Raw genomic sequence first — 11,578 nt, 5'->3', positions numbered from 1 at the left:
GTAAATTATATGTACTTGTCTGGAGGAGTATCGATTTGGTCTTAAAACTGAATAGTAAAATTTTTATGAATTTAGACTTACAGATTTACTTTGCTGTATCATGACTTTCAAATTAGTGTCCTTTTTTGACCCCCTTGGGAGAAATTCCTTTTAGTGGGATTGTTGAGTCAAAGGTTATGTGTATTTAAATTTTGATAACTATTAGCTATACATTTTAATGCATATAAAAGTAATCAATGAGAAAAATAACCTTGCTAAAAAGCTCTATTTCAGTAGTATTCTTTCTGTCCATATATAAAAGTGTGTACTTTTATTTATTACTCATTTTTATTTATGGACATTTTTACTAAGTATCACTTTTGAAAAGGAACCAGAAAGTCAAAAAGCTTAACTTGTGTTAGATATCAACAAAACAAAACAAATCCAGATGATGATGGGCTGTTTCTCAAATTCTGAAGTTGAAAGTTTATATAGGGTGTAAGCTCTTTCCCTGGGCTGTGTATGGTTTCTTTCATACTAGCCCACTTGTTTTCACAGTGTGCTTTCTGTTTTATGACCCAGGACCCAGTATCGTATCTTCTATTGAAAACACTTCTGGGTCCCCTAAGAATAGTTGGAAACCAGAGGTTACCCTGTTTGGATGCATTTCCAATTTATGTAATTTACTACTACCTATAAGAAAGATTCTTTTAAGCTACTTAAATACAAAATCTAACAAACCAACTTGTTGTAAAGATTTGGAGATACTATTTGACATTGTCTTCATATTTCTGAATATTGATATTCATGGTCTCAAAATACAAGAAAGAACTTTAGGATCCTGTTGTTATTCATTGTAACTCTTCCCAACTTTTTGAATACTTCTTGCGTTAGGTAATATCAGCCTGAAAAGAGATTTGCATTTAAGAAAATTCAAGGTAAAATGTTAACAAAGCTACTGAAGAAATACTTTTTGCCTTTTAAGGAAAAAATAAAACTTTGCAGAGTTATCTTCAGTTCTTCCCTATACTAAGACCATTCTCTTCTTAAATTCTCTCTCCTATCAAAGCAAATATTTTTCTTTCCCTTATTTCTGAATTGAACAGCAGCATCCTTAACTGGCCTCCAGTCACTTTACCTTCTTTTTCCCACTTATCCACAACCAAATGCTCTGCATTCTCCTTCCAATCTGACTTACCTATAACAGTACTTTCTTTATGTAACTCTTTTCCTCATAAACATGTAGTTTTCTTCATGAATATGTAGTACTTTACAGACTTGTCTTGGTCCAGTTTCTTTAGAAGCAGAACCTGAAATGGGATTCATGTGTAAGTGATACGTTAAGGGAGTTCTTTCAGATGTTACTTAAAGGGAATGAGTGAAGCAGTATTGGGAAGAAGAAAGAGATGAGCTGGGATGTGGTTTCAGGGGATATCTAGCCTCAGCTAAATCCTGTAGGGAGCTTAGGGAGTGTGTGTGTGTGGCGGGCGGGGGCGGGGGTATAGGGAGGGCTAGGAGGTAGCTTCTATTGCTTCCACAGGAAGTTGCTGGTGTGAACTATTAGCAGTCATGAAGGGAGCACCTCAGGGATAGGTGTACCAAACCGGTAGAAGGGTTTCAGAGAACCTGGGCTGGGCACCAACAGTATGCGCTATGAGGTTCCATCCAGACTTGAGTCTTCTGCTTAGAGGATTAGGTCCTCTGTGGCCTAGGCCGACTCAAATTGTCTCCCTCGATCATCACTGCTCAAAAGTGAATGTCACTTTTCATTTAAGATGTATTTCTTACTGGCCCTTGCATGCCTTTATGTTCTTTCATGAAATTCACTTCATCTGGCATGCCTACACACCACTTCACTGCTGATACATGCCTCCACATCCACAAACCCCGTATCGAACTCATCATCTACCCATATTCTTTCCTTATGATTGCACCTCATTCTTTTTAATTTTTTACTCTGAATTCCTATGACAAGTTTATACCGGTCTTTCATGAGTTATATCCGTATAAACCTAATTAGTTAATGGTCATACCTAATACTGCCTATGTAATTAACTAATTGCTCTATGTATATAGTTCTATTTCTCCAACCAGACTCCTTGAAAGCAGAGACCGTGTTTTTTGCACTACTTATATTTGACAGCTTTTATAGTTTTGCGTTTTTTAGTGTCTAATAAATATTCACTAGCTACCAGCATTATTTCCCAAACTTGAAATCATTTATCCCAGAAATATTTTGGGGGTTCTTGCTATGTGTCAGGCATTGTTTTAGATTCTGAGGACATAAAAGCGAATAAAACATAAAAATCCTTGCCCTCATAGTGCTGACATTTTAGTGAGCAGAGAGACAGACAAGGAGTAAGTAAAAACCTATAGTATATCACGCGGCGATACATACTATGGGCAAACATAAAGCATGTAAGGAGATAGAGGATACAGGGGTAGGGAATTGCAATTGAAAATGGAGGTCAGGGAAGCCTCAGTGAGAAGGTTATTGGGTATCTGGGTCATGAGTGTCCCAGGTAGAGAGAAGAGCCAGTGCAGTGGCCCTGTCAGGGAGGCCAGTGTGCCTGGAGCAGAGTGAGTGAGGGCAGACTGGTAAGAAGTGTTGTCAGAGAGGTAGTAGGAAATGGATTGAATTGGGACAGAATTTATAGGGCCTTGTGAGTCATGTAATGTTTATAATCAAATTTCAGTTTTCCTGGGCCTATAAAAAATTGTGAGAAAGACTTAGAGAGGTATAGCTGCTTGGCCAGATCTATAGCAGACTTTGAGAGATAAATGACTTCATTTTTGGAAAAAAAGGGCTTGGAGAAGGAACAGAGACCAAGCCTCTCCCCAGTCTTGATAGTGACGGCTCTGTCTTTTCCTGTAGAAACACTGGATTTTACCACTTCTGCTGTGTTTCTGCTTCCCTATATCCAGTATTCCTCAGGAGGAGAATATAAGAAAGAAAACCTATTTTTTTTTTTTTAAATCAATGTTATCAGCAAATTTTTTTGTGAATTTTTTTAGGTTCAACCTCAGTATCCTAAAATAGGATTTAGATAAGAAAAAGTAAAAAAAAAAGATACTTGATTAAGGTTACTTTGTAATTGTTTTTTTTCTGTGTAGTCTAACATGGGGGTATTATCTCTCTGGTATCCTAAAATAATAAAACTTTATTCACTATACTCTGGATATCTAATGAATACAGAGGTATGGAACTTTTTATTTTGATTTGTCTTTTACCCTTGAAAAGGATTTGAATTTTTTTCCTGCAACTGGAACTGAATCTAAGAGTACTACAATTGGACAATGAAAGATTCTATCTGAAATTATTTTTCCTCTTGAGGAAATTAGGAAAGTAGCACTGTGCTTATTTTTAAATATCGAAAGCATTTTGCTTATGCTTTTCATCCAAGTCAAATGGGTCATTTAAAAAAATTATATTATTTCAGCTAATAAAAGAGGAAAATTACTTTTTAAAGCTTTGATGTCTAATAACTTAACTATATTAGAGTTAGGTTCTATGAATAAGATTTTTAACTATGTCATTTTATTTCAGTAATTCTCTGCATAACATAGATAAACTTGCTACTAACTTACTGTATGAATTGGGGCAAGTTGCTAAACTTTTGGGCCTTAATTTTCTTGACTGTAAAATGAAGTCATGGTGACTTCTAACTTCCCTTAAATTCGAGTTCTTGTTTTGATTTTTTAGCTGTAAATGATAAGTTCCCTAGAGCTTGGTATTAGATCAAACTAACTTAAGTTTGCTTATTTTGGCTGAGAGAATCAGGAAATTGGACTTTCTTCATTGGAATTATCTTAGACTGTGCCAGGTTAGCAAAGTGACTTGTACTACTCTGCTGACTTTCAGGTGAAAGGTAGGTCACATGGATAGTCAAACAGCATTGGATCATTAAAAAACACTTTATATTTGTTCTTATTTTATATTTTTAAATTAATTTTCTTGAAATCACAGAGAACATATATAACTTTTCTAATCTTCCTTGTCTTTTACATTATCGGTAGTGGCATGTCTGTGTTGTGTTTTGTTTTCGTTAGACTTCATTTAGTTTATAACTTGTAATGATTGTAAATGAAAGATCTAGAGAGATTGAGTTTTGAAAAATATTGATGTACTCTATTTCTGCCTCTCCCTTCTTATCCTTTAAACAACAACAAAAAATTGTCAGAGGTCCAGTAACTACTACTAATGAACGACAGATTGAGTTACAAGAAAAAAGAACAAGTAGCTTTGTACCAGACTGAAGCTATTAGCCATCTTTCGTTTCATTTTAACGGATCACTTAACATCCTATTCCCGTTAGCTTTATGAGTTCAACTCTGCTCTTTCTTTAACTAATAGCATAGATGCCAGACTTTAGAAAGTATTCTAAATTTAAAGTTTTGGGGTATTTCAGTTCATGTGAATTAAAAGAAGTTTAGTTCGATCCTTTTCTTTTAATTGGAGTTCCATTTCAGGTTACTTTTTCCCCTTGGTATTTCACATACTTTTCCAATATTTGCTCAGAAGTTTAGGTTTTACTGTTTTTTTGTTTGCCTTTTTTTTGGTCTTGGTTTTAGTTTTGGTTTTTAATTTTTAGGTTGGAGGACTTTTTCAGAAGGACTGAGTCTTATTACAGCTGCCCCATCATTAAAATTAGAAATGCTGCTTAGGAAAGGAAAAGAGGACAAGCCACACGTTGACATCTTTTGTGCAAGTCTTTTCACATATATTCTTTAATCCTTATATCATTCCACTGAGTAAGGAGTTACCATGTTCATTTTTACAATGTATACATTATGGGTTCAAAAATTAATGTTACTTGACCTACAAACATAGGTCAGTTCAAAGCCTATGCCTTTCCCACTTTCTCTGCTGTAGCAAGGGACTTAGTGACTATAGTCTCTTAATAAAAGTTTGTAAGATAGGATAGTAACATAATAGGGACAACTCTTTTAACTCTTGTACTTGTAAACAGAAGCATCTTTGTCCAAACATACTTCAGTCTTGCCTATCAACATTCTATAATAAATATTATACCTATTTTCTATGTGCTTCATAGGCTGTATATATTAGAATGGATGTAAAAGAGAAAAAGGAGGCTAAATAGGCTCATGGGCTACTCGGCATTCATTTGGATACTGACTTGTGTATATGGTTGCTCATCCTTTATCAGAATGTCATCTTTTATTTTTCCCTCCCAAGTTTATAAGCCTATTGACTATATTTGCTAATTTATTTCTACATTAAAGTTTAAAGACTTAGTTTTTCAGCAGGCTTCTGTCTGTGTATTCCACGAGTAATTAAGGATTTAGGAATTTTTAAAAATATATTTTTAGGAGTTTTTGCTCAATATGACACTCACTGGAAAAGAGACCAACTATTAATCATCAGATCAATCTGCAGACATAGACATATGAATCTTATATCTCTTTTTCTTCAATTCAGTTTGGATAAAGATTGTTGAAAATGAACTTGAAGGATCAAGTTAGTTTGTCTTTTTTGATAGTCTGTAGCAATTTGACAGCAGCAGAATTGGTAACTATGGGTTTGTCAGGGTGTATTTTTTTTGCATTTTGAAATTCTTCCCTTTGAACTTTACATCTTGAAAGTGTGTAGTTATTTTTTAACATTAAAGTCTTACTTATTCCTCTGAAGGAAAAACTATTTAAAAAATTTTAAAGTTTGGGAAAACAATCCTAGGAAATAATACAATTAAAGACCTTTTTAATTTTAAAGGTTTGTTCTAAAATTTTAATACGTACAATTCTTTTTTTATATGTGCACAATTTTTAAGGCCATGAAATGGAGATATAAACTAGGCAAACTCTTTGCAAACCTTGATTCTACCACTTCCTCGCTGTGTGACCTTAGGCGAGTTATGTAACTGAATTTTAGTTAGCCATTTGTAAATGGGCATGGTAATAACTGCTGTGTAGGGCTATTGTAAAGATAAAATGAAATAGCACATGTAAAGAACCTAGGACATAATAAAGACGTTTTCTCTCCTTTCTTCCTACTCCTCACTTGATAAGGGACTATTAATATAGGATGCATTGTAAAGTTACTTCTAGGACATCATATTTATTTTGTTTCTTAGCAACAAAATGGGTGTGACTCAAGGGAAATAGAAAATGAGAGGGCAGTCTGGTAGGTAGTTATCTGAGAAAGTCAGAAAGATGATGATGCAAGTGTTAGAAGAAAGGAATGTTTAGTCAAGTGATTTTGATTATACAATTGTAATTAAAGCTTTTTAAAAGAGTGGATACAAACATTATGCTTACTGCCAGCTAACTACTGCTTTGGTTCAAAATTATTGTCTTAACCAGTAATTTATGGCAGTGAAGAGAAACCTAGTGCACACCCTGTCTTGTTTGTTCTGCTGATTCCTCTTGTTCGCCTTAGAGGAACAGTGTAGATTCTCTTTTACTGTGGGTTATCAGAAAGACAAACAAAAATAAATAAATTTTTTCTCTCACCCTTCCATTCATATTCATGTGTATGCCCTTTAATTTCCTGGGTAACATATTAAAATCAAGTTAAATTATTGACTTCTGGACTGTGTTTTTAATAATACTTTTAGAAATATTTTTCTCTTCATCTTTCATCAACACTGTCATTAATTATTTAAGTTTAGTTGGAAATTCTCGTAGTGTTCCAAATTTTTAAAAATGGGACTTTTCCTCCAGATTTACTGTATGACTAGCAGTCATAAGGGGTAAATATAAAGGGAGTGATTTATGATTTCTGCCTTTAAGAATTTGTATGTATTCATTGGGATTAGAGGAGACAGAATGCTACAGGAGTTCAAAGAGGGCAAGATCCCATTCAGATAGAAAGGCTTCCTGGAGATGCCGAAACCCGGGCTGGGCTTGGAAGGATGAGGAGGATGTCTCAGAAGGAGTGACACCCTCTGAGGTAGTGTGGACGTGATCAGTCCGCAGGCATATGTTGGGATGAGCATGTTGACCAGTTGAGAAATAGAGATAAGAATAAAAGGAAAGTTATGTTTAGAATAGTGCTTTGCAGGGTCTTAGACACTGAGATATTAAAACTTTTGATCAGAAAAGTTATATTTCTGGATAATATTTAGTGAGACTGCTTGGAAGAACATGGAGAGACATCAGAGACAGGGAGACTGGTCAGGCAAGTATTGTAGTAACTTGGCTACAAGAGGGCTTGAAATGGAAAACCGGAGAAATGAGAAAAATTAGAACTTGTGAATAATAATTCTAAAGCCACATTAATGATATAGATACGAGAGAGGGAAGAGCCAAAGATGACTCAGGTTTTTAGCCTCCTGGACCCAGGTTCTGTCTCCTTTCACCTTCCTCCTGTTCTACTTACTGGAGTCTGGCTTCTGCCCCTGTCGTATCACTGAAACTATTTCACACTTGGATGTCTCACAGATTCTTCAAACTCAGCATGGTCAGATCTGAGCTCTACACCTGTCTCACTAGTCACATTTCCCGCTGAATGGCCCACCAGCCACTCTGTTACCAAGAGGAGAAACTCATTCTTTGCCTGAACCTCCCATATTCATGTCTAACCACCTGCTATGTAGCCTTAGCCTTTGTATATATCTCAAGACAGTCGGTGAAGAGCGTAGATAAATTAGCATAGCCAGTGAAGGCTTCCTGTGCTGATCCCTGGGGATAGAAAGGAAGTCCTCACACCTGTCCTCAAGGAGCTCACGGTGTGGGCCACTGGTTTCTAACCTTAAATAAGTACTTTTTTTTCCCTTTTAAGGAGGAATATTTCTGGGGTAAACCTTCCCCACCACATTAATAATTGTTATTTTTAGTAACTGCAGGTTTTATAAATATTGTATTGCAGTTTTAAATGAAGAGGAGGAATTTTTTTACATTTATGTATAGGAATCTATATTTACTTAAAAATCCCAATATATACATGATTTAAGGAGACTTTAAACAATGCTCAGTACACAAATGAATTTGGGGATCACTTGTGAAAACTTAAATCTGTGTACCAGTTGCCTCCAACTGCTTCAAGTGTGGTTCACAGAATGGGAACCAACGGCCAAAAATATTTTAAGCCGTCTGAACATAAACAAGGAAGCAGAGACATCTATGGAGAAGGCGAGACTGAAGAGAGACAGCCTGTGGGTGTGGAGAGAAAGGAAGACACACATAGATGGCAGGACAGCTGAAGGAGTGGAGTAACATGAGAAGATTCTCCTGGTCACATCTGCTTAGGAGATTAAAAGGACCATGATTCCACAACATTGGATTCTATCAAATTAACTTTCATTATCATTTTTAGGAAAGAAAAAGGCTGAACTTCAGAGATTTAAAATGAGAAGCATCAAGTATGCCCTTATATGAAAAGGAATAGCCGAGTAAGATGTAATGTGCATGCTGATTAAGTGCCAGGAATATCATGCCCAACTCTTGAAGGGCAGAATTAACGTTCTAGTTATTACATTCTCCAGCGCTTACCACCGTGGCTTAGACATAGAAGACCTCAATAAATATTTATTACCTTGAGTTCTAGAGAATTTAAAAATATAGTAATTTCTGCTACTTTTGTATGATAAATTTAGAAATAATTCACAAGAAGTTGTTAGTGAGATAGAGTCACAAAACCGGTCATTCTTGTGTATTTAATGGCAGCAGTCTCCTTGGAGTTCCAAAAAACATTTTTGTCCATGGCATCAACAGCTTTCGAAAGGATTGAAATTCAAGTAATTCCCAACTGTTTCCAGTGGCTGTTGTTGCTATTAAAGTTTCAGAGACTGAAATAGCCTAGGCTTTATATGAGTTTAAAAGTGAACGGGAATGATTGGCTGTGTAAAACACATATGTGGCAGAATATTCATACTCTTGAACTTTGCACCTTATTTTTTCTTTATTTTAAAGCCTGCATTTTCACAGTAAACCAGCTTTATAAATATATTCTAAATGCTACTAGTCCTAATAATTTCTTTTACCAGCCATGAACAGTTTTTCTTTGAAATTTAAATGCATATAAGTCTTTTATTCATTTATTTATTTTGTGTGTATGAATTTTAATTTCTTGAGTAATACAACAAGGGACTATTTCCGCATTACAACAAAAATCTATAGACAATCCTAAATTCAATGACTTCTCTTACAATTGAGTCTGCCTTTATCTTGGCTTTTTAGGCTGAAGGTTATAGCACTGCTTTCCTGTGTAATTCATCCTGTTACAATGAATTTGGGACTTTCCAGGTTCTTTTGTTTTACCAGAATTATATTGTTAGACAATGCTTTGCAATAATAGAATATTTATTAACCCAGAATGTTTTTACTCTCCTGAGAATATGTTTGGTTAATAATTCTTAAAACTAAGAAAAGTATTTTTATATTTGAAAGATAAGCTAGTTAACTGTTTCCTTCAAAGTAACATTTTAATCACTTTGACTCCCTGAATTATGGCACGAATATCTTATTTCTGGATTTCATAAATTCTATAATGTTCGTGTAGAGTTCATTTTCCAATGAGAAGCCTATTCACGCTGGTGAGGCAGAGAATTATTACCCAGGAATCAAAGTGAATTGTTTCTTTATTGAAACTTTGCTGTGATGTTTTTGAATTATGTCTTTAAAGAAGCTTATATTGGTTATAACAATATTCATGTTTCCTGTAACTTCGTGTAATAGTTTTCCTTCTGAGATATCTGATGGAAAAGTGTTACAGTTGCTAGGGAAGCAATTTTTGTCTAGTTTCTTAGTACACGTTAGGAATATGGTGAGTAGAATATATTACAGAAAAACTAGCATTTTAAATTCTTATTCTGTCAGGTTACTGAGTTAAGAACCTTATATACTTTAGTCATTTATACTTCATAGCAATTATTGTGGCAGGTATTATCACCCCACTTACAAAGAGGTTAAATAAGCACTTCAGAGTCACACAACTTGTAAGTAAGTAAGCCAGAATTCAAGCTCAAGTCTGTTTTTCTCCTAATATAATGATTTTTCTATAGTATCACATTGTTTCTTTAAATAAAGGAATTAAAAAATATTTTTTTATTGTATAGCCATCATAATGCCCCTCAACTAAAAGTTTATTTTGCTCTTCCAAATGCACCACAATAAGAATTTTTTGCCATTAAATTCATTCCGTAGGAGGCAGAGAAGGAGGCAATTATGGAAACATTTGTTTGATAGTCCAGTAATTTCAAATTTCATGGAAAATACTAGCAAGTAGTCAGTGCTCTTTGAAAAATTTGCTTTTTTAAAAGCTCACAAAATATTCCAGCAGTAATATTACCTCATTCATTCCTTTAGCAGCGCCAATGTATGCATTCTCTGGATAAGTTAAAGCAGCTTTAATAACTTCATCTGTGAAACAGTTATGCAGTCGAATTAAATTGCATGTCTGAGTTCAAGTATAGAGAACAGACTTCATAGATTCATAGCATTTTAGAGTTTGAAGCAATTCCAACGATCAACCAGTAGTCTACCAATGCCATTCATCTCTGTTTATACTTTGAAAGTTCTTTTTGGTCTGTTTAAAAAAAAATATCTGCAGCGACAACTCTGTGATAGTAGTGACACTGGGATTGGAGTTGTGCAGCAGAGGAGGAAAGGAAGAACAGACAGGTGTTACCCTATGAGTTTATTAACCCTCTCACTCTATGTACCTGTTCCCTACTCTAGTCTTCCCCGTCTATCTTGTGGTCTAATTACAATGTTCTTTTTAGGTATCTTATGTTGAGAGTGGGAAATATGCTGGATTTAGTGGTAAATTGGTTTATAGCAAATACCATGACTGTTAAAGAATCCAGCGTATTTTCTGTTTTCTCTAACCTTTCTCCTGCTTTCTTTAAGTTGCACTCTTTTGTCTCTTTCTTTAGAGCCTTGAAACCCTTCCCCTTGACTCTAAGGTATCAAAATGACTTCCTCCGATTATACATGTCTAGAGCTTGAATAAGTCATATGTAATTGAATTACAGAAATAGAAAAAAATGCTTATATTAGTTTTGGTGGACATAGAGACCTTAAAAATACTGAAGTACAGCCCCCCCCCTCAAAAAAAAAAAACAACATACAGAGGTGGGATGAATGGTGATGGTGGGAAGGACTGGAGTAGCATTGTTCAGTCACCTGAAGTTTGAAGTTCTGAAAAGGAAGAATGTTTTAGAGTAAGGAGAGGGAGAAAGTTTGCCAGGATCTGAGAAAAGAGAGATCCTAGTTCAGAGTGATTCCATGCTTAAATTCCAGGGCAAGTTATAAGTTAGTGCAAAAAGTACTTGGTTTTCCCAGGAATCAAATAGATGAGCTGGGCCAGAGGCTGAGATCAAGCATAAATTAAGCTCGAAAGGATTATAAAACCTTAGCAATATATGAATGAATGACAAGATGAACTGAGTTTTCTGTGATTTTAGCATGTGTGTTTATATATAATATATAATTCATATTCCCAATTTCCTTTGTAATTCCTTGTGCAAACACTACAGTGGTCTACCAGTAACTATGCTATGACCAGGGAATGGGTAGAAAAATAAATGCATCTCTTAGTTCAAGAAACCCCTAATGGGAAGAAATAGACATTTTTATAATACAAGGCAATGATTGTCAGAATGCAGGTATGTACAGGTAGCATCTGCAGCATAGAAGA

At 35.0% G+C, this 11,578-nt stretch overlaps 1 protein-coding gene across 5 annotated transcripts in view; it reads left to right on the top strand.

Moving 5' to 3' along the window:
• The window catches only part of PDLIM5 (PDZ and LIM domain 5), a 192,875-nt gene that overhangs the window by 68,767 nt on the left and 112,530 nt on the right, over positions 1-11,578 (top strand). The gene's annotated exons all lie outside the window — the stretch shown is intronic.

Source organism: Pteropus vampyrus, unplaced genomic scaffold (genome assembly GCF_000151845.1).
Source record: "Pteropus vampyrus isolate Shadow unplaced genomic scaffold, Pvam_2.0 Scaffold25, whole genome shotgun sequence".
NCBI classification, from domain to species: Eukaryota; Metazoa; Chordata; class Mammalia; order Chiroptera; family Pteropodidae; genus Pteropus; species Pteropus vampyrus.
Note: the sequence above shows the minus strand (reverse complement) of the source record. Positions and strands in the feature narration are given on the sequence as shown.